Below are 27,628 nucleotides of genomic sequence, written 5' to 3' on the forward strand. Positions count from 1 at the left end.
TTTGTAAACCGGCAAAAAAAAATCGTTCAGTGAGAAAGAAGTATTAGTAATTATTTGTCTCTATATCGCCAGTGTTCATTACATACATACAAACATATAGCTTTCAGCTTGTTTGTACGCTGTATTCATAATAATTAAGCACATGCATAACTCACTACTCATAGGGTTAAAAGTCCAAAGGTTCTTTCACTGACCGTCCCGGCAGACGACAGCTTTTTATTGAACCTCTTCTGCTGTATGGTTAGATGGCCATTGTACCGGAATGGGGTCATCAGGTACTGGGAGAGTGGATACGCAGCATCACCAATAATGTGCAGGCTGCCTGGTAGGAGTGACTGTGGGTGTTGTTGGAAGTGTATACTTCTGTCATCCTATACACACTATATTGGAAATAGTTAATTAATACAATTTGACATACAGAATTACTTGACAAAGGTAAAGATGGATGGTACGTTAAATTATAGAGATTGTTGTTATGGAGACCACACTTGCCTATAGAATATCACTACTTATATAAATATAGTGGACCTACCCAATGTTTTCTCAAATGTCATATTTCATTGAACAAATATTTTATGGGTATTATCAACAGATTTAGTTTTTGACAATGTCAGCAGCTCTTCTCTTTATAACTAATGTTATTTTAGGCAATTCTGTCAGATTTGCTTTGCTCATGTTATTCCTCTGCTTAATAGTAACTTACCCTACACTGTATTGCTATCTGAAATCACATTTATGAACATTTTCCTTGCCTACAATGTTCTTTTAATTACTGTACTGTATAATAATTATTAGCTATCTCAAACAATGACTCCACACATACTTTATGCAATAGTTAACAATAGTTATGTAGCTTTTCATGTTAACCTATTTGTGTGGTTCAGTGGGAAATACTAGGCTTGTGCGCCCTACCATCTTCTTCCACTATTCTGTTTAAACCTTAGTCACCTTCATCTAGTTGTCTTGTGTTTTTTCATTCAGGTGTAAACCGAAGTGGACTGCAAGACCCATTGATTTCTGTTAAACCAGCAAAGAGCAATTAAAATAGATTACTTACATCAACTCTCTTCAGACTCTGAGGACTCCTAGGATTTTTTGTCTGCAGCAGATAATTCCCCTGCAACTTCAAATCAGGGTCAAATCACTCCTCCATTCCAGTCTCTGTTTGGTGGCTCTGTGAGATCTGAACAGCTGCCTCCCAACCTAGATTCTCTTGGTACTCCAGCTTCCTAAGGAGCTAATCTTCAGCATTCTAAATGACTCCGGGCTCAGGATGCTCCTCCAGAGCAACTATACTGGCAGGACTGGACTTTAAATAAACTTAAAGTCCCTTCTTAAAAACAGAAACACTGTTCCAGCAGGTAGCGATCCAGAATCTCTATTTATTCTCTATTGTAACTCCAACTCCGCAGAACCTGTTTCCCTCCTAGAAAAGTTCTCCAGCTACACTCAGCCATTCAGGAGCCCCAACCAGACAGAAGGCAGTCTGCATCAGAACAATTCATCCCGATAGTTAGCACTTCAAAACAGCAGAAACCTGTTCCTTGATTTTTCAAATTAATGCAGCCATTTGCTGACTAATTATCCTCGGTCAATACCCAACTGAGTGATTTAGGTAAAAGGATGATTAATATTGAACAAGAGAAGCAAACTTCAGCTCTTTCAGTTTTCTCCTCTATTCCTGCAGTTACACCAGTCGCAGCTATAGTTACTTCCGGTTCAGCATTGTCATTGGTACCTTCAGTAGATCCTCCCGTCTTCAACATCTTCACTGCTTTAACTTTTGGTTCCTCCTCCCCAACCACAGCTAGGCGGTTTTCAATATCTCCACAAATTCAGCACATAATTGAAGGCAAGGACATTAATCTTGTTTTTTTTATTAATGGAGACATCAGAATTCCTAGATCACATAGTAGCGGATTGCGAAGATCTGTCAGTTACTTTAACATCCAGAAATCCCAGATGACTTAAAAACCTAATATTGGGGGAATTAGTCCTTGCTTTCTCCATTTTTTAGAGATGTTCTAAGCTCCGCTTATCCTGACCGCAGAGATTAATTAGACCTTGACACAACGGCTAAGTGGTGATGTCAAGCCAGAAGCAAGAAGACACACAAAGGCAGCTTGCGACGTATTATTTTTAACACAAAAAAATAAAATATTTGAACAAAAACAAACATTGATTTAGTGTATAGCTCCGCCCCATTTCTAGATGAGTGACTTTCTTCTAACCCTGGGAATGAATTATCTGGCCATCTAGTTCCTTTTAACAGCACCCTCACAGGTTGGGAGTGAGATTTATCACCAAGACTAATAGGCAAATGTGACAATGAGTGTACATCTGTCTCTACTTAACTGGAACTGTCAGAAACTAGGGGACATTGTGGGCACATTCTACCTTTGTGTTAGAGTCCTTTGCTGGAGAGATCCTCAAACTTTATGGCACACAGGAGGTTCCCATACAAATAAAGAAAACCTTCACATTTGAGAACGTTGTCTTTATTGTCAGTTACTTGCATCCAGAACAGCAGCCCATCTTGAAGTTTTTTTTTTTTTTTTTTTTTTTAAATTGAATGGCAAGAAACAATTCTTCAAGCATGCGACAACTACAGAACAAAATACACCTAGCAACTTGCTAAAATACACAGTAATAGAGACACAACCCACAGTAAAATACCAGTAATTTACTAAAATATGGGACCAATCTTGCCATTGACATCTTTGTTTTTATGTCAGGAAGACCTACTGGCACTACAAGATAAATGATTAGTACCAGAAAACAACAATGTTAAAGAGAGAAGCAGAGAAAAAAGGCACAAGAGCTACAGTGTATTGCTTCAGGATAAAATAGCTTGTGTCTGTTGTTTCCTTGTTATGGAAGGTCAAAATACTCCTTATGCCTTAAAGTGCACAGGAAATCAACTGTTCCATCAATAGTCAAAGATGATCTGACACATGTGAAAGTTTCACATATAATAGCAATAGAAAAGAAATCACATTATTGTAAAACAGTGAAACATTTCATTACTTAAGCAGAAATGTGTTGTTATTGACCTGCCTATGCAAAATATGTATGTGGGGGTGCCAGCAAACTCCCATGTTGAAGAGCAACATTTTCTGGTCCTTTCACACTAGAACCGCCGAGATTTCGGGCAACATACAAACACCGCACCCGCAAAATGTGCGGATCCATTTTAAAACAGCTTCAATATAAAAATGAACAGATACAACTTAATATTTTTTATACATGAACATCATACATAACATTCTGAACAGAAACTCCGTATCGACATTGAAAGTTTAACTTTAAAAAAAAAAAAATCAGGAGCATTATATATAATATAGACACAAAGGCAGCTTGATAGAGATTATATATATCACACACATGAAAAACTAATAATAAACTTTAGGCAATATATTTCTGTGTAAATAATTGTAGAAAGCTATAAGCACATAAAATTATAAAACAAATAACTAGTTATAAAAATAGAATGAAACAAAAGTATAACAAGTTATACAACGTGAAAGCGCTTTGAGTTAAACAGGGTTCAAAGGCTCTGACTGTCTGTTCAGAGTTCTATTACAGCTTTCTCAGTACAATCTACACAAAAAAAAAAACACACTTTAACTGTACAGTGCATTTAACATGGACAGCCTTTTCACAACGAGCACAGACATTTACCAACCTGGCATCATCTTTTATTCCATGTGTCAGTGGGCGCAGCGCTGACTGAAGGTTGAGGAGCATTTGCCAGTCGGCTTTCGTGTCTCATCAAAATGTTTCTGCCGTAGCTCCAGGGCTAGCTGCAGCCCCTCTGAGTGATTGTATTGCCGGTGCACTCCTTGTACAAAACCAAAGCATTGATGGCTACCAGGTTGTGACAGGACGACAGAGTGTTGAGGCTCAGAGACAGAATAAAGGCAAAATAAAGTTCTTCATTAAATAAAATAATCAAATAAACAGGCACAAGGGCCAACAAAGAGGTTCAAAAATAAATAATCAAAATAAACTTACAAAATAAATGGTCAGGTTCCAGGTCTTTAAACAAAGTATTCCTTTCTTTTAAAAATACAAAACACAAAAGCAAACTCCAAACAAAAGAACACATCCCAAACAGAAAACACACACACTACTCCCAGCTAGCACCTCTCCCCTGGCTTTTATCCCCTGTGGCTGGAGCCCAATTAATCAATAATTATTCAATTAGAGCTCCAGCCACATTCTCACATGTTTTTCTGGCAGGGATAAATTTAACCCCCTCCCTGCCAGTTCCAAACATGTTCATATAGACGGGGAGTTCCGCTTCACACAGGTCCAAAACATTATAAAAAAACCTCCGAGGACCACCTTTGACAGAATCCAGCCGTGCCGTTTGATCCAGTATATCCACACGGTACTTTGTTGTGTTGTAAAATGCAACAGTCTCTAGCTTATAATAATAATAATAATAATAATAATAATAATAATAATAATAATAATAATAATAATAATAATAACACTATGTAACACAATTTTTGTTCCTGGGTAGTAAGTGTTATTTCCTAATTGCTTATGCCTCAAAAGTATAGAAAATGGTTATTATTCCCCACAAACTTTGCTTTTGTGACCAGGACAGTGATATTTCAAAATATCACTATTTCCAATGGGAAAACGAGCAAATGTGTGTCTTTTCGTTCACATAAAGTATTGTTCACATAGTTTTTCGAGATTTAAGATTATACTATAAATACAGTATAATCATAAATCTCAAAAAACTACTCACTTCTAAATCTTTTGTAGTCATTTTTGTATTACTTTAGTATAAATACATGTTAATTTGGATTCATATGTTGTTTTTTTCTGACTTTATGTGAACGAAAAGACACACATTTGCCCATTTTCCCATTGGAAATAGTGATATTTTGAAATATCACTGTTCTGGTCACAAAAGCAAAGTCTGTGGGGAATAATAACCATTTTCTATACTTTTGAGGTATAAGCAAATAGGAAATAACACTTACTACCCAGGAACAAAAAAAAAAAAAAAATTGTTACACGGTGTAATCAGTTGCAGAATTGCAGATCATTGACTGATTTTAAATAAAGCAGGCTTGCTTTGTTACATTGCTCCATTTATTCTCACCATGAATTGGACCAGTACAGGTTTCATGTCATGGAACCGTCAGTAAGGTACTGAAATCCAAACCTGTTAAAGAGGATTTTCAGCAGTCTACAAGCTAACGCATGCAGAGAGTGCTCCTTCACAGCTATTGCACATCACAGGTCAGCCACCAGCGACTCCTGTGGTCTGGCCAGGCACCTGCGGGCTTGCCAGTAAGCTGTCCAGGGCTGCGTTGTCCAGCGTGTGTTACAATCTCTGTAGTTTTGCTTTCTCAGACACTCAGTAGCAGTAGCATGTGTTACAGTCTGCAGTTCTGCTCTGTTAGACTCCATAGGACCAGTGTGTGTTACAGTCTGCAGCTCTGTTTTGTTAGACTAACAGTAGCACCAGCGCGTGTTATAGACTCCACAGACAACCAGCTGGAGCAAGCGCCTCTTCCCAGCAAGGCTCCAGTATGACAAGACCCCTCTTTCCTATTCTAGCCTATCCCCTGGGGCTGCTCAGCAGACGCATTCCAAGCCTTGCATATTCAGCCTTTAAGTGGAAATGGCCGAAACTCTCTATATAGCCCCTGCTGTCGCCCTGTGAAATGTGCACCATCTGATTCATTTCACTCTATTGACTTTTAATTTGTGTCACAAATTTTTATTATATACACACCCACAATGTAAAATGCCTGTTTCTGCAGTGATATTACATGTCTATATTTAAAATATATTTCGGTTCAGCTCATAAATATATTTTGGGATGAGTGTTAAATATATGTTGAATCTGGTAATATATTTTCCAATATATTTTGAGACAGAAACCATATTTTTACATACAGTGTAATATATTTAATTTTTGTAAAGGGGGACTACAGCATGTATAATTAAGCACAGCTGAAGCCTATTTACCCTTTGAGGCCCTATGTCGGACCAGGTCCGACATTACAATTTTCCCTTTCCAGTCCGATGTCGGACCCTGTCCGACATCATCAAAACGATGTAAAGCACAGGTCTCTAGTCATTTTTTCTCCGGGAAAGGCTGAGAAAACCTTTCAATCGCTGAGTGAGACCAAAAAAAAGGATGTATCTCATAGCCCCATCCACTACAGAGATAACACAGACATAATAAAGGAGGTAGCTGCTTCTGCATCCAGCGCTCAAAGAATATCACAGACATTTGCAGAACTTTTTGAGATGTTATAGTAATAAAAGAATGACTTGGATCGCATTATTGAGGAGTTTGGTGATAAAACGAGATCAGAAGAGGATTTATCAGTGTGCACGCCTATAAAGAGGTATGTGAAAAATACAGTGAACAAGGGGTGAGGCTTGGCTGTAAATGGAGTACTGAGTGTCCTTTTGAGATTCAATGCCTTTTAAACCTGAACACGTGGTGCCTCCAGGGGAATATAGGATCCCCCACCTTAACTCTCCAGCTGTATTTCTGAAGAGGTATTGTGCAGCAACACAGGAAATACTTCACTTCAATATTATAATGACCCCAAAACCCCCCCCTTTTTTTTTTTTTAGTTAACTGAACATATTATTTAACTATACAGGGGAGTATTACAGTGGTAAGAGTATTAACAATTATACCATGCTTAACATATATACACAAACAAATTACACACCAATAGTATACTATAACAACAATGATTGGGTTTATTATAGTAACATAGATTATATTGCTAAATAAATGCAGTTCAGTTTAAAGGGCAACAAACGCTATAGAATAAAGAAAATGGTGCTATTCCACTATTTTTTACAGTCAGTGTTCCTGTTGTGCAGAACTAGTTCTGTGTTTTATTTCGTTGGAGTACTCTTATTTTCCACGAGGTTTGGGAATGTCATTGACTTGCAGGCTGAATGTATTTTTCATTATTTTACTGTCGTTCCGTCTTTTGTATTTTTAGCTGCCAACTATTAATTCCAATCAAACGTAATTTTCCTCAAATTCACAATACATTTCCTGACATATCTACTCCCTATTCACAGAGGAATATCCCACATTTCAAACTGACCTGAGATCTGTTTTTCTCTTTTGTGGCGAGTGTGGGCAAAGCTGCAAGGTCTAACTGTCTCGTCTGCAGTGTCCCGTGTCAGGCGGCGTGCAACGTGAGCAGTCGTTTTATTCAAACTGGTGTTTTCTTTTTCATTTGTACAAGCATCCAGCGAGTGGATACTAGGTAGTTACAGATTTATTTAACCAGTAATAGTTTTGACAGTGAAAGCGTCGCTCCACCGTCTGTACCGTCTGTTTCCGGTTATTTTCTCCCGACCAACTGTCCGATGTCGGTTTTCAGTCTCGCCGTCGTCTTCTTCGTCTCCTTCTTGCTCAAAAAATTGAGACACACATCCTGCCTACGTGTCATCACAGGCAGAGGCACAGATTGCTTTGTATCCAGATTCTATGGCACTGTCTGTATATACATGGTAATTCAAATGGAAGATTATAGAAAATACAGTAACACTTTATCTTGTGTCTCTAATTACTGTGTATTTACATAGTAGTTACTTAAGAAATACTGTACATGTGTACTTACACACAATTACATTGTTATTATGTATCGTTATAACGTACTTAACCACCCAGCTGCCTATTTATTTTGACAACTTCCATATTAACAATGCTTTCTTTTTTTTTTTTTTGCAGGTTTTTCATAAGTAGCCCTCAAATAAGCGATTTTTCTAGTTTTAAAAACAATTTTTGCTTTTTTTTTAAATGCACTTTTTTATTGTGATTATGATGAACACAAATACAGTAACTGAATAGAACTTAAATAACAAAATCACAACAATGTGTTTACAATTGTAACATTAAAATATAGATCATAACATAACATTTTTTTTTTTCTAATGGCAGCATGTGACAGAGATCGAATGACGTTTGGTGTTAGACCTCCCTCCTGACCTGTGAGGGCACTAAGTAAAGTGAACAGAGTACCCTGGACTAAAAAGCATGACACTTTATTCCCGTGGGTAGGTAGAAGTTGGCCGGCTAGAAAAGAGACTGAGCTATGGTACCCGAACTCAATGACCCAAATGGGAAACTGCGTGGCATCCGCGGACTGTAAAGCAGATGCGCTCGTTAACCAAGGGGTCATGAGCGAGGGTATAAAATAGGGGCGTAGTAAAGTATTGTGTTCCTTTGTAAATGGTTGGATTTGACCTTGATGGAGTAAAATGTAATGCTGAATACCGTGAGTGTTTGTTTTGTGTTTGTTAGAGTCGTCTGTAACTGTTGTTTGTCTCAATAGATTTCCAGTAACACGATCCAGAGCTGTAGCGCAAGCCAGCATCAACCCGGACATCACATTCACTATAGCATTTCACGGAGTACTGTAATTACACCACTAGAACCTAATTTCACTCACTGTCTTGAGTTTGTGTTTTGTGTTTAGTGTGGGTGTGTTTAATACCTGGACTTTTGGTGCTGGTCAAACCCGGGGATTACAAATTACGAATTATACACGTCGCTGTATCACGCCAGCATTTTTTATTTACAGGTGTTTGCCTTAAGGCTCCGGACATTGTAATTATTTCAGTAAACACCCTTGCACCTGAAAGCAATTGTCTGCGTGATTAATCTGCTCTGCACTGTACTCACCTGTATTCACTTACCAGATTGCCACACAGCATTATAATAACATTATAATACTTGTGCAGGCATATCACTTTTTAGAATTTTTTTTTTTGTGTGATAGATTTCAAAGCAGACACACTTCAAACTAACATCAATGTCTTTATCTAGTGCATATATATCAGAAAACAATCACATCATATACAGTATCTTCCCCAGTTTCAGGCACAGGTGTATAGCCTTGTTGTATGAATTATTATCTGTGGAGTGTAGGTACAATAAATAAATAGGTTGTTTTGACCAGTACCGAACCTGACAGTACAACCTGTAACACAAACAAATAAATAAAGAAATCTCCTTGTTTTATTCTCTGTAGACACACAGGCCTCCATTTTTCACTCTCAGCTGTGTATATACAGATGACCCGGTCTGTCAAGCAGATTTCTTGGAATAACATACTTGAAATAACATAGGACCCTCAGACAACACCTTTTATATTCATAACATGACTTCTCAAGTTATGCACCATTTGGCCATTCCCGCTGGCTATTATGAGACTGTTAATGGCTTAACAGGGGCTGTGAACACTGTTTTGAGGGTCCAGAAAGTTGATATAGAATTAATATACAATAATGTTGAAAGAAAGTATACATAATCAGCACTAACAAATGCTTGATTCATGCTGACGGACAACTTGGAAAGATCTTGGGTTTTTACGACCCTGAAATACAAAGACCCCATAAGAAGGCTCTCTACCCTGCAGACATCAGAGTAGGGTTTTATACCTTCTATGTATACACTGACATCATTTCGCATCAGGCTGTTGGAGATAGCTATGTTTCTCTTCTAAGGTGCATCCCTATTGAAGAAACAAAGACCAATATAGTTACAATAACTTGTGACAGACCTCATTATGTGCCTATCAGTAAGTACAGTTTTGATACTATAACTATACAAATTAAGACAGATCAAAACACTCTGGTACCATTTCGCTTTGGGAAGGTTGTAGTTAAGCTGCATTTTCGACCTGTTAAACATCATTTTTATACATAAGAAAAATGAATGTCATGAGACCTTATGGTGGATTTAATCCTTATATAATCTACTACAAAAATCAAGCCGGAAATGGACTGCTGGGATTTAGTGGGGCCCCTGTAATGTATGGGGCCGGTATTGGGGGTATTTTTAGGGGGCTTTTCAGAAAAGCACTACCTTTACTTAGACGTGGTTTTGAAATAACTAAACCGCATTTTAAATCAGCCGCTAAAAATATTGCAAGAGATGTGATTTCAAATGTTCTGACACCCCCCAATCCTCATAACCATGACTCCAGCCAGTCAGGATCAGGCTTAATGTTTATGTCAAGAGGACGTAGGAGAAAACGACGTGATCCCCCGGGAACTTGCTCACAGCCTCTCAAAAAGCTGTAATAAACCAAAGACGCAGAGAAAAAAACTAGAAATATCTTTTAAATCATGGCTCTTGTTCACCGTCTCAGGAATGTGTCAAATCCGAACTGGACTTATTTACAGTGCCCTATACACAAACAAGTATAGATAAAAGCATTTATATGGAAATACCTCCGCTATTGGCTCTATCTGACACAGCGCCCCTCGACTTTTATATAGCAGGAAATGGTGAAGATTACCTTGATTTGAATAATACTCTTTTAAGGCTTTCATGTAAAATTACTAAGGACAATGGCTCGGATATAGACAATGCTAGTCAGGTGGGAGTTATTAATTATCCCGTAGCGACGATGTTTTCACAATTCAATGTAACTTTAGGAGACTGCCTGATTAGTCAAAGCAGTAATACATATCCCTACAGAAGTCTTATTGAGGTCCTACTAAACTATGGCAAAGATACATTGGAGTCTCAATTTACGGCCAGATTGTTTTTCAAAGATGCTCCGGGAAACATGGATGTAACAGACCCTGCAGGGGCCAATACAGGTTTAGAAAGAAGACGTGCTTTTACTAGAAGAAGCCATATATTTGAGCTTTTAGGACCCCTACATGCAGATTTTTTTTCCCCAAGAAAAACTCATGTTAAATGGTATTGATATTAAAATTAAAATGGTTAGGAAAAGTGATAGATTTTGTCTAATGGTTGCGGAGTAGATCATTACAAACTTAAAATTTTAGAAGCGTCTCTCTATGTCAAAAAAGTTAAAGTTTCCCCGGAGGTGAAAATAGGCCATGCGCAAGCGCTGATGAATTCAAATGCTAAGTATCCCATTGAAAAAGTTGCTGTAAAGGTTTATAGTACACCTCGGGGTAGTTGAGTCTGTAATCAAGAAAATATGTTCCAATGTCAATTTGGTTATAGGATTAACAGATAATGATTCCTTTAGTGGGTCATATACTAAAAATCCCTTTAACTTTAAACATTTTAATACCTGCTTTATAGCTTTGTATGTTGATGGGGAACAAATACCCTCAAAACCTTTTCAACCTACATATACTGTAGAAAACAACCCTGTTCATGAATATTACAATTTAACTCAAGCCACTGGTAGACATCTCAAAGACAAACCTCTAATTATTGATCGCACTGATTATCCTAGGGGTTATACACCCTATGCGGACCAGGAATCGGGTGATCATTTTTCGTTAGTAAAATCAGGAAATATGCGCCTTGCAGCGCCACTCCCCAACACAATGAATATGATAGTATATGCAGTGTTTGAGAATGTTATAGAGGTGTCACAACAACGTGCAGTGCTCTTTGATTACTGAGAAGTATGCTGAAAACGCCTTTTGAGGATTTTCAATATTTTGATCATCTACCGCCTCTACATCCCCATCAACAGATTGCTGTGTAGACTCTTGAGACCCTGAGGGACTGGGTCTTTCAGGGTCATTAAACCCTTCACTGGGGATTACAAGCAATCTAGGGTGTTGTAACCCTGAGGGTCCTGGTTGACCAGAATCATTATTGCTAGGGACATTGTTTAAATGTTCAACAACATCATCACTATCACTAGGGGGAGGAGACAGCCGATCCATTAAAGCACCTCCATTTTGTGAAACATCAATAGATTCAGTAGACAGCACATGCAGTGCATTATCCAGAGCAAGACTTATCAAGACTAATCATCTGATGCTTTACATCAAAATTAGTAACCCTTTCAGGGTCCTCAGTAGGATTCTGGGACAGCCTATCATGAACAGGGTTTGTCAATGCTTTACACGTATCTGACACCATGCCCTCTAGGACCTCAAGATTACAAACAACATGATTTAAATCATTTAACAGGTTATTTAGAGCATCCAAATTTTCACTATTGCTTAGAGGCAGAGGTGTGGTTGTGAAGGGTTGAGGCATTGGTCCAGGAGTTGTTACATTAGAGTCTTTAAGTGAGATCTCTGGGGATTTACCAGAAACAAGCAGGCTAGTATTAGAAGGAATCTTTTTAAGATTATTTATTCCAGGTACATCAATTTCGCTATGCCTTTTCTTACAGGTATGCTTTTTTGACTTATCCATTTAAAAAAAAAAAAAAAGTTCAAATACCAGCAGCCCTCAAAACCGCAAGGGTTTGTTCTATGTTAACACCAACGTGCTGTAACAATACTTTAAGAAGGGTTAAGTGATAGACAGATAGGAACTGTTTGAGTGGATAATGTAGACATCTGGGGGGGGGACTAATTTCCTCTGAATACTTTAAATATCTCTTGACATCATCCTTCCTGTGAATGCCCCTCTTGTTGTTCACAACCCTCTCAGCAGAAGTGGGGGATGTCGTTTCCAACAGACGCTGTTTCTTCCTTGGGGCTGTAAAAATAAATAAATCAATTAAAAAACAACAGTTTATGCCCCAAAGACCTTTATTTAAAAACATCCATAAATGTATGTGTGTATATAAGAACATACCAAAAGCGCTGGTTTCTGGTATGGGGAAGCTGCCTTCAGGAGTGTAGAATGCAGTAGGATTACAGAACCTATTTACATTGATGTCTCGATCATCTATAAAAGAACCGTGTATAAAAGTTATACCTTTTACATTTATAAGTGTTTAAAAATAATTACAAAAATAAACGCAAACTTACATGCCTGACCTTCTTGGGGTTGATGGACTTGCGCCTTAACTGTTTGTATATTAGGAATAGAGGGCTTATTGTTTAATTAAGAAATGGTAGTATCAAAGGGAAACATATCATAATCAAGAGTCTTTATGTAGTCATCCTCTTCTTCAGAGGTCATCAGGTATTCAGTATTTTGAGCCGTGACATTCAAGCCTTTTAAAAAAGACAAGATATGACAATTACCTAATCAAACGCAATCGGCCATCTAATGAGAACTCTTGTATACGAGTGTCTATGCGGATCAGAGCCTAACCTATATTGTTTAAAATCTCCTCGGTAGCAGTTGCGACTTGGGACGGGGTGTATTGGGCTTCCGAGATCTCACCAGTTAAAGAATCAGTTGGGTCATCATTAGACCATAATCTAGAATTAAAAAATAAATACATATAAATAAAATACATTTAGTACTTTTTACCATTTTTTGATGTTTATTATTCTATTAACAACCCAAAAGAACAAAATGTCTAAACGTTAACACTAGCTAACATAAATAATTACAAAAAAAAACAAAAAAAAAAACCCTGATACATACATGTGTTTAAATAGTCAAAGGACTGACCTGTAGAGGGGGCACTAAATGGGACAATTAAAACATCCTTTGGGTCATTTGATCGGGTGTCTAAATTGTTCGCAGACGCTATTAAATAAAACAGCAACAGAATAAAACAGAGCATAAACAAAACAGCATGTAAATAGATACAAATAATAAATAATACAAAACAACTCCCAATGTCATATCTAAACAACGTAAACATGTTATCAACTAAACAAAGCAGTTAACAAAAACTCCAATATTTCAGCCTAAAATAAAAATCATACATAGGGTAATTTATATTAATTATAAACAAAACCGTTATATAAATTACTTAAGCATTCTTAAAATAAATCACATTTCAAACAAAAGTCCGTAAGTCAAAAGCAGCCATACCGATATTACAAGAAAAACTTCATTTGTTTTTCAAAATAGTGGTCCTAACAAAGCTTTTTTTGTATTAAACCATACTCTCAATGGCATATCTAAACACCGTAAACAAACAGACCCTTTTTTATAAACAAAACAGTTAACAAAACCTCCAATACTTCAGACAGCCAAAAATAAATATCATGCAGCGGGTAGTTTATATTAATTATAAAACAAAACCGTTCTATAAATTAGTTAAGCATTTCTTAAAATAAATCACATTTCAAAGTCCGTAAGTCAAAAGCAGCCATACCGCTATTACAAGAAAAAAACTCACCCCTTGAAGCGCTGCTCATTGTTGAAACGAAAAAGACGGTACTGTTTAGACAGATTTAACGCGCTGCTTATAAAGGATGTGTTCAGGGTTGGGCCTTAAGATCCACCTACAGACTGCTTGGGACAATAAAATAAAAATTTAAAAAAAAGTTACAGACGTAAATTTAAACATGTCTGGGCGAATAACATCTGTTACTCTGAATATGTTTTCAGCATCAGGATGTCAATCCATGCATGATTGCAGTCTACACGAGCCGCCAGACCCCTGCTTGGCGCGTATTTAAACAATACACATTAAGCCTTCGTTTTAAGCATGTGTGTTTATTTATTATATATATATATATATATATATATATATATATATATATATATATATATATATATAAGTGAGCCATACATTATAATGATACCAAACATAAAATATAATAATAATAATAATAATAATAAATAATAATAATAATAATAATAATAATAATAAACGTTGTTTAATGACCTGTTATAAATAGCCGCTTATTTTTTCTATGAGGCACCAAATAAAAAATACAAATTTTTATATATACGCATAAAAACTTTAGTTTAACATTTCAACTTTTTCAAACTAGTCACATGTGCGCGAGTAGCATCTACAAGACCCATATAAGTAGTGGGCCATACATTATAATAGTTTCTTTTTTATAAAAAAATAATAAGAAAAGCTATTTAACGATACCAAACACCCCACAGTTTTAAGAATTAATTTGTAAACTAAAACAGTATCCTGGTAGATTATTCAAAGGGACAATTTCCCATCTTTTTAACGCAGCCACAGATCTGTTATAAATAGCCAGCTTAAAAAATACTAATTTTACACATAAAAACTTTTGTTTAATATTTCAACTTTTTTCAAACTAGTCACAACATGTGCGCGAGTAGCATCTACAGGACCCACCCCGGCTTCCTGCTTGGGACAATTTAAAAACCCTTTGATCTGAGTTACAGACGAGCGCATGACAGATAGAAGGGGGGAAGCCATTTTTAGATAAGTCAGTGCTATCAAAAGACCAAAAAAAGCAACCCTTTTCATTTTGGAAAGATCACTGAACTGCAAAGACGTTTCTCAAGATTCTTCAGAGCCTGTAAATAAACACGTTGAGTGAAAACAGTAAGACTGCTTTAAAACAAACATATTTACAAACCGCCCTAGATTCTTTAAGGTTCAATTGTATGCTACTTTATTTAACACTTTTAAGGTCATTTATTATTTTATTATTATTTAAGAGATTTGTAACAAATATTTAAACCTTTTATTTTCATAGTGGTTAACTTTCCAAGACAGACCCTGAAAATACAAATCACTGGGGTTAATTCTCACAGTTTTCAATAAAATTAATATGCAGCTGAGAATATGTTGTTTTTGTTTCATTTAGACACAAAATATAAAGAGGATTTTACCCTGTTATAGGGGCCTAGATCAGGAAAACGTTTGGGGGCGTGTGTGTGTGTGTGCATGCGGGCGTGTGCATATGTGTGCTTGAGGGCGTGTGCGTGTGTGTGTGTGTTTAACAAGTGAGTAATCATTTGTATAATTATAAATCATGTTATTTTATGTTTTAGGAGCGGCACATACAAACCTCTCTCGATTTTTTTTGTTTTTCACTGTAAATGTTTTTAAGGGAACCATGACCCTATTAACACAAGTACCACAAGCACTACCCCATACATCTTAAAAACAAAGTAAACCAAACCATAATAAAATGTATATTAACAAATAGCCCTCACACAAAAGCACTCTATATAAAAATAGCTGTATTAAATTCAACAGAAGGTCCCGCATGCCGTAACAAAATGGCAGACGTAATGTCAATCATAAAAACACGTCACGATATGAGAGGGATAAAAACGTCACCAGATATGGGAGGGGCGTAGAGGTCATAAATCAATTATGGGTCATAAATCAATTAAAAAAGGGGTCATAAATTACCTAGACACATGGTGTCATGCCTTTACTACTCACTAAACATCCTGATATTTGCAAAAAAAAAAACAGTACATGCCTCAAGACATGAAAAGGTAGGGGCGTGGATCAGAAAACCAGTCAGTATCTGGTGTGACCACCATTTGCCTCATGCAGCGCAACACATTTCCTTCGCATAGAGTTGATCAGGCTGTTGATTGTGGCCCGTGGAATATTGACCCAGTCCTCTTTAATGGCTGTGCGAAGTTGGTGGATATTGGCGGGAACTGGAACACGCTGTCTTACACGTCGATCCACAGCATCCCAAACATGCTCAATGGGTGACATGTCTGGTGAGTATGCAGGCCATGGAGGAACTGGGACATTTTTAGCTTCCAGGAATTGTGTACAGATCCTTGCGACATGGGGCCGTGCATTATCATGCTGAAACATGAGGTGATGGCGGCGGATGAATGGCACGACAATGGTCACGGTATCTCTGTGCATTCAAATTGCCATCGATAAAATATAATTGTGTTAGTTGTCCGTAGCTATTGCCTGCCCATACCATAACCCCACCGCCACCATGGGGCACTCTGTTCACAACGTTGACATCAGCAAACCGCTCACCCACACAACGCCATACACGCAGTCTACCACCTGCCCGGTACCGTCGAAACCAGGATTCATCCATGAAGAGCACACTTCTCCAGTGTGCCAGTGGCCATTGAAGGTGAGCATTTGGCCACTGAATTTGGTTACGATGCCGAACTGCAGACAGGTCAAGACCCTGGTGAGGATGACAACCATGCAGATGAGCTTCCCTGAGACGGTTTCTGACAGTTTGTGCAGAAATTCTTTGGTTGTGCAAACCCACAGTTTCATCAGCTGTCTGGGTGGATGGTCTCAGATGATCCCACAGGTGAAGAAGCCGGATGTGGAGGTCCTGGGCTGGCGTGGTTACACGTGGTCTGCGGTTGTGAGGCCAGTTGGACAAACTGCCAAATTCTCTAAAACAATGTTGGAGGCGGCTTATGGTAGAGAATTGAACATTCAATTCTCTGACAACAGCTCTGGTGGACATTCCCACAGGCAGCATGCCAACTGCACGCTCCCTCAAAACTTGAGACATCTGTGGCATTGTGTTGTGTGACAAAACTGCACATTTTAGAGTGACCTTTTAATGTCCCCAGCACAAGGTGCACCTGTGTGATGATCATGCTGTTTAACAGCTTCCTGATATGCCACACCTGTCAGGTCGATGGATTATCTTGGCAAAGGAGAAATGCTCACTAATAGGGATGTAAACAAATTTTTAAATTCTTTATGTGGGGCAGTGTCTCTTTCAGTGATGGTAAAGCTTTTTAGATATATTTTATTTTATTTTTTATCTTTGTAGTAAGCTACTACTACTGTACATTTTTATGTTTATGTCCATGGACCTACTTCTGTTCAAATTATTTATTTCTTAAAGGCTCAATTACATTGAACTTCAATCAAACTTGAGGCTAGCAAATGTAAACAAAACTAGAATACTAATAAAGAACATATGAATGTTTTAACCACTTTAAAGATATTAACTTTGAATTTTTAACATTTTCTGCATGTAAGAGCAAGCCCACCATTCCAGTACAAGGGAGCACATATTTTATTTTGGCTATACAATGTCAGAATGCCAACCAGTCCACTCAAAACGTATAAATCTGTGTAGGTAACAAAATTATTTAATACCTATAATGGTAGCCTAACTGTCATCTCAGAAGCATCAAGATTAAGTTTTTTAATTTGTTTTTGACAGAAGAAATAATAATAATAATACTACCCGACTGTCCGTTTAGAAAAAATTTAAAAAAATCTGCAATTAACTTTTTTTTTTTTTTTTTTTTGACTAATATGTAGCGGTACTGAAGTTACATTCGCTTTGGGTGTACACAGTCTCTTAACATAAGTTAAGAAAGGTTTGTCGAGCTTAAGGGGGGGGATTGTCCAGTCTTACTAGTCTCGGTTGTCTTTATTCTGAGTTTTGACAAGTAAGACATCACTTGTTTAATGTTACCATGGTTGCATTGAAGCATTCGTTGTCACAATGTAACCAAAAACCCACAATAGCTATGTTTCACTTTATAAGTCTTTTTAGAAAAAACTTTACATTTTTTCGGGTGGTAATTTTTTAGAGTTTTTTTTTTTTTTTTTTTTTTTTTTTTTAGTAGCAAGTTTTTTTCTTTTTTTTTTTTTTTTTTTTTTTAATCAGCATTTTAATTTTATAATACTTGCACAGAGTTTCTTTTTATTCTTCGTTCTTGTGCAGTTATAGCCTACTATACAGTCTTGCGCACAACACGGCTCTGGGTATGAGGATCCTAGCATTGCATGGTGCTGACACAAGCCAGTGATTTTTATAAAAATCACAAAAAAATGTAGCACGCTTTCATAACAGTGACAGAACAATGCAGCATGATGCTGTAGAAGTCATTGTTTTCCCTAATTGAAATTAAATTGAGATTATACCCAAGGGACTTAGTAAAACAAAAAAAATCACAATAACATTACAGCCGTCTGGATTCTTAAAAGCGCACACACACACAAGCACACACACCTGCGTACGCACACCACACACACACACACACACGTGACCCTTTTTAAAAACAATTCGAGTAAGGCAAATTGCAAACAAACCTGTACTGCAGTGTAAGTACATGTCTGTAAGTATCAATAGGATCTATCTCATCACACAAAAGAGCTGCCTCTGCCTCCTCCACCAACAGAGGGCGAATATCTGCTGGTTCCGCCTCCACCAATGTGGGAGGCCTGCTTACCGCTCCTACCTCCACCACAAGAGGGAGACTGCCTACAGCTTCTCCCTCTACCACTAGAGGAAGGAGCAGGACGTGATGCTAGCTGTTCTCAGCAGTCCCGCTTAGGCTGCTGAGGGAAGCACGGGGAAGAGCTGCCCAGCTGCAGTGGCCGCGAAAAAGGCCAAAACCAGCACCCCAGCTTGTTCTGACTCCCTTCACGTCATCGCTCGGGAATGCCTGCATGACACTGCCCAAGGGTGCCTTCACGTCATCGCTTGGGGATGCCTACACGACACCGCCCAAGGGTGCCTTCACGTCATCGCTCGGGGATGCCTGCACGACACTGCCCAAGGATGCCTTCACGTCATCGCTTGGGATGCCTACACGTCATCGCTTGGGATGCCTAAACGTCATCGCTTGGGGATGCCTACATGTCATCGCTTGGGGATGCCTGCACGAAAACCCCCCAAGGGGATGCCTGCCTGGCTTTGCCCAAGGATGCCTGCCTCGCTTTGCCCAAGGATGCCTGCCTCGCTTTGCCCAAGGATGCCTGCTTTGCATCGCCTGGGGTTGCCCGCTGCTCCGCGTTGCCTGGAGTCGCCAGAACTGCTTTGCTAGGGGTCGCCACCAGCTCTGGGGATGTGCTGGGGCTGAGGAGCCAGCCCGGAAGCCATTAATGGCTCTGCTACCAGTCAGTAAGCTGACAGACTTTCCGCTGTTAGCTAAGGAACCGCTGGTTGTGAAGAGGGGGGAGGAGGTTCGGAGACCACCAACCCCAGCAGCTGTTTCTCTGCCTAAGATCTTGGGGGAGGTCAGGAGACCTGTCCTCACGGCAGCATTTTCACTGCAGGAAGTACTGTGGCCAGAGCTGACGATTACGAAGAAGGGGGGTGGGGAGATCTGGAGACCACCAACCCCAGCAGCCTTTCCACTGCTGGAATTGCCCCAGTTGAAGGAGTCAGCCTGTGAGCTGTCAGCATGTCTGCTGACAGGCTCAACGTTGGCAGCGTTTCCACTGCCATTGTTACAGCATGCTGTCCTTTCTGGTGGTCCGGTGTGCTCCTGTTTCGGGGGTGGCCTTCAGGCTTTTTGTGAAGATCCTGACGCCTTCCTGGTTGAGGTGCACGTGATTGTACAGGTGCAGCATACTCAGGGTGGGGTGGTGTGCCAAGTGGACATTAGGCAAGAGGGCACAGCCTCTTGAGATGTCACTGTTGATCCTCTGAATAGTGTGCTGGGGGATGTCTGGCAGTAGAGTGGAGAGCACTATCTTTGCGCCGGGGAACTCCTTTGTGGCCTTCTCCACTACTCTCTTTACCAACTCGGCCGCATCTTCCTCCTGAGAGCCCAGGTTGTTGTGCCAGTGGGGATAATAATGTGCTTGGGACCTCTCAGGGTCGACTGGGACAGCAACTGGAGAACCCTTTCTGTAGTTGGGCACCAGCATTTTCTACCTAGGTGCTGGGGAAGAGTCTTTGCTGGTTCTGTTACTTCCCGTTGAAGCAGATTCCCTTGGAGCTAGAAGCCTGTCTTCTCGAGGGGGCCTGTGTCTCTGGGGCAGTGTGTGTGATGGGGGTAGGGGGGTAGTGTGTGTAGTAGAGGGGAGTGTCTCAGTGTTGGGGTGTGCTGAGGGAGTGGGGTTTGTGTTTGGTTCAATGTGTGTATGGGGTGATGCGGTGTGTGTATCGGTGTCAGTGTCAGTCAGGCAGGGCCTGCTTGCTGGAGCTCCCATGCTCTTGGGCTGGCTGCGACATTGTTGTGCTGGGTGGGGGGAGTGTGACTCTGACTAGCTGCTCTCTCAGGCTCTGTATGCTCCTTTCTTTGCGTGGCAGCTCCTTTCTCAGCTTAGCCAGCTTGTTTCTCAGGGTCTCGTTGTCCTACCGTGGCCCTCCAATCTCAGCTCCCAGCTCCCTGATGGAAGCCCTGGCCTCGTTCCTCACCTGCCTCACCTCGTCTCTTATCTGCTGTACGAGGCCTTTCTCTGTCAGCTTGGTCAGGATGAGCTCTTTCAGTTCTGCAAACTCCACCTCTAGCAGCGAGAGGCATTCCTTCAAGTGCTGCACTGTGCTGGGCATTCTGGAGCTGCAGGGGGCTGTGTTTGCAGTGTGGGGGGCTTGGTGCTGTTCTGTTCAGATCTTTTAGAGCCTGGAAATGTTTTCAAATAGTGCTAGACTGGCCTCAGTTCCCTGAATCAAAATAGTGCAATTATAATACACATTGATGCTGAGCCTTCTGCTGTCAGGGTCAGTTTCATATCCTATGCGCAGTTGCCTCCCTTTGCAAATCCCACCCAGCTTGACATTCCTATTTGCTGTGCAGAGGGCTGTGTGCCAGGCAGCGGGTTGCTCTGTATAAAACAGCAGGTTGGTTTTGGTCTGCCCATAGTCAGGCTGCAGTCTGCTATCAGTGTCTCTGGGGACTCCTTCATTAGTTTGTTCTTATAAAGCTTCTTTGCATTTGCACTGGTGACCTATCAGGGTATCTGATTACACAGCTAGTCTGGCCCCTCCCATTCTGTAGGGCTAAATTGATACAATTCTCTGCTCACTGTCAAATACCGGCTTTTAGCTGCTTTCAGTAACAGAGTTTTTAATTATTAGGTTTTAGTTAATTTGTTATATTAAAAAGACTTGCCTTTTCTTTTCCTCTTCAGTTCTGTTCTTTCTTTCTGTTTCTTTACCTTTCTTTTTCTTTATTCCTTTCTTTCTTTGACTTTCCTTTCTTGTTTATTTTTTTCCTGGAGGACTTATTTCTGTAGCAAATGTTTTCAATTTGTTTCGTATTTGTTCTTACTGATTTATATTCTTAATTCTCACAATTAAACTTATTCTAGATTAACATTTTTTTAGTTTAAATTAAGAGCTCATCTTGCTGTTGCTGCTTCTCTCTTTCTCCTCTCTGGCTAATTGAGTGCTTGGTTTTAACTTCGAACACAGAGCAGCGGAAAGTGGTCCCTTCCTGGTAGTATTTCCGTCATCAGTATGTGCAGTACTTCATTGATTCTGATTCTTACTTTTGACTTTTTGTTTTTGTAAAAAAAATAGTTAGAAAAATGCAACAGCCGTTTAAAGTGGTGAGATCAGACACAAAAACCCAAGTTAGGAGAAGCAACTGGGGCAACCTTGTCAAACATCAAGCAAATAGGCACACATGGAAAGGTGCTGGGGCCCAACATTCACACAACTGTTGCTCCTAACTTGACTTTGTGTTTGATAGCACCCCTTTAAACGGCTGTTGCATCTTTCAAACCTGTTTTTTTACATTTGACAATTGTTATAGATATCACTTCTTTTTTTACTTCATCAAATAATGAATAAAGTGAGGGAAAGCTATTTGAGAATGTGTATGGTAAACAGACAAGACAAGAAAGTAATAAGTAGAGTAATATAATAGACATGAGAAAAGATTTTAAAGTAAAATAATGGTAGACGGGACTTTTGGACAGTATTGAAAGGGTTTTCTTTTAGTTGCAAATGTACATCCATAAATGGTGAAAACAATATGTTTATTTTGGTAGGTATTGATATATTGATATTTCCATAGGTACAAAACTACAATGTTACGAATGGTTAAAAAGGTACATATGCATGTCAGTGCTAAAGGGTAGTATACTAACACATTTTAATGCTGAAAAAAAAATACATTATTCTTCTTGTTATAAAGGTGTTATGAACTTAAGCCAATGTAAGGCATTTGTAAAGCATTAGATCTCTTCATAAAAAGCCATAGCAATATCCTTTGAATTTCTTGGCAATTGTTTGACTTAATTTGCATGCACCCATTTTCCAGTAGCACCCACAGCAAGAAGAGACACATAGTGTCCTGAAGTAACGGCCTGTCTGGTGTATGATAATGGAAGCTAAGTGGTCATTCCTGTTGTCCACAGTAATTTTGCTTTGCTGCACAGCAGTAAACTTGGCATTGTGTCACTTTGTAACAGTCCTGTCTGGTTTGGTTTCCCAAAGTATAAGTTGGAGTGCAATCATTCTTCCTGCTGACTGAATAAGTTCACATTTCATGATTGGAGAAGTTTTGCATTGCCTACATTTATTACCAAGAATCGTTGCCCATTTCTCATTTCTATAAATTAGTTCTTCCAAACACATGGAATCTATACCAGCAGGCATATGTGGAGGGTAAACATGCAACACCTGTCAGTTTGATGAACAGTAGTTACATCTAGTACATAGAGTGTCATGACTTACTGTGACTGAAACAGTGAGAGATTCAGGACAAATTTCAGACAATTTGGTGAGAAACACAGCAACATCTTGCTGCTCACCTGTATTGAATGGTTCTCCTAAGAAGTGACAAATATCCACAGTAGGTAGAGATGCAGTGGATGGTAAGTGATCACAGTTGTGAATAAAGCTCCTGATAGCATCTTGTTGACTGTGTTTTAATGAATCCTTCAGATATCCTTCAGGTATCAAGCATAATGTCAACAATCTGCGATCAACTCGGTTGGTGGCTCAGAGTCGGACACGGTTAAGGAGGTTTCCAAAAGTTCTGTCCTGTTTTTGGTGCATATTAAATGTGAGTTGATCATACGCAAACAAATTCCACAGATCCACAGATCCATTGGAGCCAGTCAGTTTCTGGAATTCCTCTTGAGTAACTGGCACATAAGGTGGATTCTGATGCCATTGCCTCTGCAGCACGCAGAGGAGCAAAGTGAATGTGATTTTCAGGTCCTTCTGTTTCAAGCTCATTGTCCTTTTCAGCCTCTAATCCCTTTTGTTTCTGCTCTACTAGTCGGGCTAACTCCTCACCAGCTGCAGCTGTTTGTTGTAGTTGTTCATGATAGGCCATAGCTTTTTCAAGGTTATCCCTACAAGTATGGAGGGCTTCCACATAGGAATGGCACCCTTCAGGAAGAAGGTCTGTTCTGTCTTTCCATGGCTTGAAAAGTAGGAGGATAGCATAGAAGTGAATATCCATATTGCCTTCCCAAGCTAGCAAAACGACTGGATTATAGTCATTGGTTTGGACTTCTGCACTACCCAGGTCAGTCCAGGTCCTCTATTAATCTGGCAAAGATTGGCCTGATGCTGCAGGTGAAAGATATATTGCTGAATCAGCCTAAATTGCACGTGGCATGACGTCCGATCAGCATACATTCCATGAATTCCTTGAGTGTACAAGTTTGGGAAACACAGTAGGTCTAGTTTTTTACCCCAGTCTTCCAGAGTGTCATCCTATATGTGAAGCATCTGGTAAAGATCAGTAGCTGTACCTTTCTTTCTTTCACTGTGTATGGGATGTATTGTGTAATTGTGGTAAATTACAGCCTCTTCATCTGGTTGAACCTTAAGTAGCAAAAGTTCTTTGAGGTGAGGTTGTTCTTTGTTTGTTTCCTCCACAATGATTTCATCATCATCTTCTTCATTGTTAGCATGACATTGAAATGTGTTCAAGTTGTGATTAGTAAGCAAGTTGACAGAGTTTTGTGGCAAGATGATGGGCCCGTTCTTCGAAAGGTTTGCGCACTGCAAATGGCCATTGTGCCAAGTTGCCATATTCGAAATGTCTTTTCGTGCATCACAATCCATTCTGCGCTGTGCAGAAATAAAATGTATGCATTGCGCAATATGGGGGAAGTGGCCGACAATATGTGTGATCCTGGTATACTCAAAGGTACGCACCAAGCACAAAACCAGGTTTGTGAGGCGCATAATAAGGATTATAAAAGGACTGCGTTAACTCCGCGCACACTACCATTCCAGCACTGACTACAAACAGGCAACAATGAGAAACGTAGGTAGCATGCAGCGTGTCCGTCGACATTTGGATGTGAATGATGCAAGGCACACCTAGCAACAGCAACCCTGGCATAGGCAAAGATATGCTGAAAGGGTGTACTGGCCTCAGCACACATATGAGCTCAGCAATGAGCAAATCACTAAACGATGACCTAGCCAGACCTAGTCATGCCTTGTCTGAGCAATTGGTAGTGTCTATCTGTATGTGTATACTGGCTACCGGGACCTTCCAGAAGCTAGCAGGTGATGCAGTGGGGATCACCCAGTCAGCTGTGTTCAGCCACCTTGGCCGGTTCATAACGCATTGTTGCGACGTGGTGAGGAACATATTAAATCCCCCAGTACCAGAGCAAAGAGGGAGATGATAATGCAGAGTTTTTATGAGATTGCGGACCTGCCGCACGTGGTAGGTGCAAATGACTGCACCCATATTGCTATCCGGGCACCTGCAGGGGTGGAAGCGGCAGCCTTTATGGACCGCACAGTCTGGACACAACCAGAATGATTTCCTAATTTGGTAAGTAGGCTACACTGCTCTATTTTAATCATCACTAACTGCATTTACATGCAGGTAGGATTCCATTTGTATTCGGAATAGTAGGAAATTTTAATAGCTATTCCATTCCATGGCATGTAAACTGGGTATTCCAAATGAATCCGTCAGTTTTCTGGATACCAGTATTCCGAAAACCTGATACCGAATACCCACTTAGTATTAGGATACTATTGGAATACTAGACCTTCTAGACACCTGTAACAGGGAGAGATCTTTGCTGACTGCTGGCGTGTTCACGGGCTGCAGGAAGAGGGCGGCAGTCGCCCAACAATCGCCTGTGAGTCATGGCAGTGACACGGGGAGGTGGGAAAGTGGGTGTGTGGACTTTCCCTCTCTCTGAATGGCTGAGAGGCGGGTCTTGGGTGATTGTTGGCCCTATAAAATAACGCTCTGTTGTTTCCTCAGGTCTGCCCACTTAGACGCGTTAAGAGTGCATAAGCTTTGATTCGGGACCGGGAATCAGCCGGGAGAAAAATAAAGATTCACAGCGAGACAGAGAGAGAGAGCGGGGAATCCTTGGGCAGACCCCGGCGTATTGTGAAAGAGCAGGCTAGATAGCCGATAGAGTAGGACGGTGATCCGGGTCATGCGGGTAGCGGCGACTGGGATAACGCTGCCGAGTGCAGCACCTTTTATTTGTAGTTTTGTTAATGTTTTGTTTTCCCTTGTTCTTTTCGCCTTCTGTTTTCATTATTATTTCTTTGAGCACCTGCGAGTGCACTTGCTGTTCACGTACCAGCTGTGGTATTTCCGTGGTGCTGTCTATCATCGTTGATAGGCAGCCCACGGTAAACAGTGCCCTCTGCCGGAAAAAGCAAGAACTGTTTGAAAATAAAACTGGGCACCTGTGTGGTGTTTTCAAGTACACCTGTCTGTCTCCTAGTCAGTGAATTACCCACACCCCTTCCACAACACCTTATTCAGAAAACCAGTTTTTTTCTGGACACGAGTCGTCGTTTTATAATCTATAATATATAAGACGACGGCTTGTGTGCCCAACAAAGCCTTTGCAAAAACTGTGCACAAATATATTAGTACTTGTACGACCGCAAACTGGTTGCCAGCTATGCAATATCTTCCTATTTATTTAATTATTAGTTTTTTAGTGGATCAACAGTCAATACCAGGATATATATATATATATATATATATATATATATATATATATATATATATATAGTGGTACACATTAGTCACATTGAGATTAAAACCTCTTTTACGAATGAGACCTAGCACACAATACATAATAAAATACAATTAAGACACAGACAAATCACATTTAAAACAAAATACACAAAAGTAGTCAACTATTTAAAACAATTGCAACTCTCAGTCACGAAACCATGCAGTTTACTCTTAAATTGCAATAAAGATATTTGGGTCTGCAGCTTTAGTTTGGGCTTGAACTCATTCCAGGACCATGGGGCATAATAAGCAAAGGATCCTTTACCAGCCTCAGTACGCACATAGGCCTATAACATGTTCATATCATATTAACATTCATAGCATATTCCCATGCCCAACAGACGAGTGAGGAAACATGCACTCACCTCTGTCCAGCACACTGCCTTCCTTCTGTTCCTTTAATATGGTCCTATTAGCATATGGTAATGCATCGGTAATTAGGGTTATTAGAACAGTCCACTCTGGAGTTGGGTACCTATACAAAGTATAGACCTAGGTAGAAGCAGTGTTACATTGAGACCTTGGTACCATGTGCAGTAAAATTGCTTAATGTTTAGGTGTCATCATAATTGGTAATGACAGTATGGCACCACAGCCAGACACAGAGGGAGCCCATTAAGTATGCATTACGGGGAGGAGGATGAATAGCATGCTGTGCTCAATACGCTTCAACGGTTTTCTGATCAACTGCTTGTCAGTATTATGCTACGATATTGATGATATTCACATCAACTGCGATGTAATGTTGAACGTACAATAGTACAGAACCCCTCCCCCCACATCCGCACACACTGGATGGGCGGATCAGTTATGTGTTTTATCACTGAGTGTTGTATTGGTACGATGGACAGTGGTAGTGTGTTTACATATACAGTTATATGTGTTCTTCACTGCTCCACAGGCATATCGGCATCCAACATGTACCATCAAAGTAAGGAAATGAAGATTGAGAGAAGGATGAGAGAGAAGGATCTTATATATAAATATATAATCATATTATATATCATATATATATATATATATATATATTATATATATATATATATATATATAGTATGACAAAGTCTACTGTGGTAGCACACTCTCAGATTTTTAAATGTAACAAGTTCATTCATCTGCAAATTAAACATAATTCAAGCATTTTTGTATACACAATACACAGAAATGCATTATGTTATTCTTTCTACTCACCCATTTAAACATTTAAGCCCAGTTTTTAAGAATCTGAGTGTCGCCAGAATGGATTTTTTTTCATTATGCCATTTTTTTGTAAGAATAATAACTAATTCTAAATACGCTCCTAAAATGTTAATTGTAGCCTACTATGACTTCTCAATAAATGAACAGTCTATGTACAATTAGCAACATCGACATTCAGCAGACTGCAGCAAAGAAAATACA

General features: G+C 39.6%; 1 long non-coding RNA gene across 2 annotated transcripts; it reads right to left on the reverse strand.

Moving 5' to 3' along the window:
- Positions 1-8,830: 8,830 nt before the first annotated feature.
- On the reverse strand, positions 8,831-14,209 carry LOC121300678. Of its 2 annotated transcripts, XR_005947555.1 has the most exons (6): positions 13,998-14,206; positions 13,319-13,396; positions 13,013-13,122; positions 12,724-12,912; positions 12,548-12,640; positions 8,831-12,448 (listed from the first exon to the last, which is right to left on the reverse strand). It is a non-coding gene; the product is annotated as an uncharacterized LOC121300678 (long non-coding RNA). The 2 variants fall into 2 exon arrangements; XR_005947554.1 differs by having other exon boundaries at positions 12,724-13,122; positions 13,998-14,209.
- Between the last annotated feature and the right edge of the window lie 13,419 nt (positions 14,210-27,628).

This window comes from Polyodon spathula, chromosome 26, assembly GCF_017654505.1.
Source record: "Polyodon spathula isolate WHYD16114869_AA chromosome 26, ASM1765450v1, whole genome shotgun sequence".
NCBI classification, from domain to species: Eukaryota; Metazoa; Chordata; class Actinopteri; order Acipenseriformes; family Polyodontidae; genus Polyodon; species Polyodon spathula.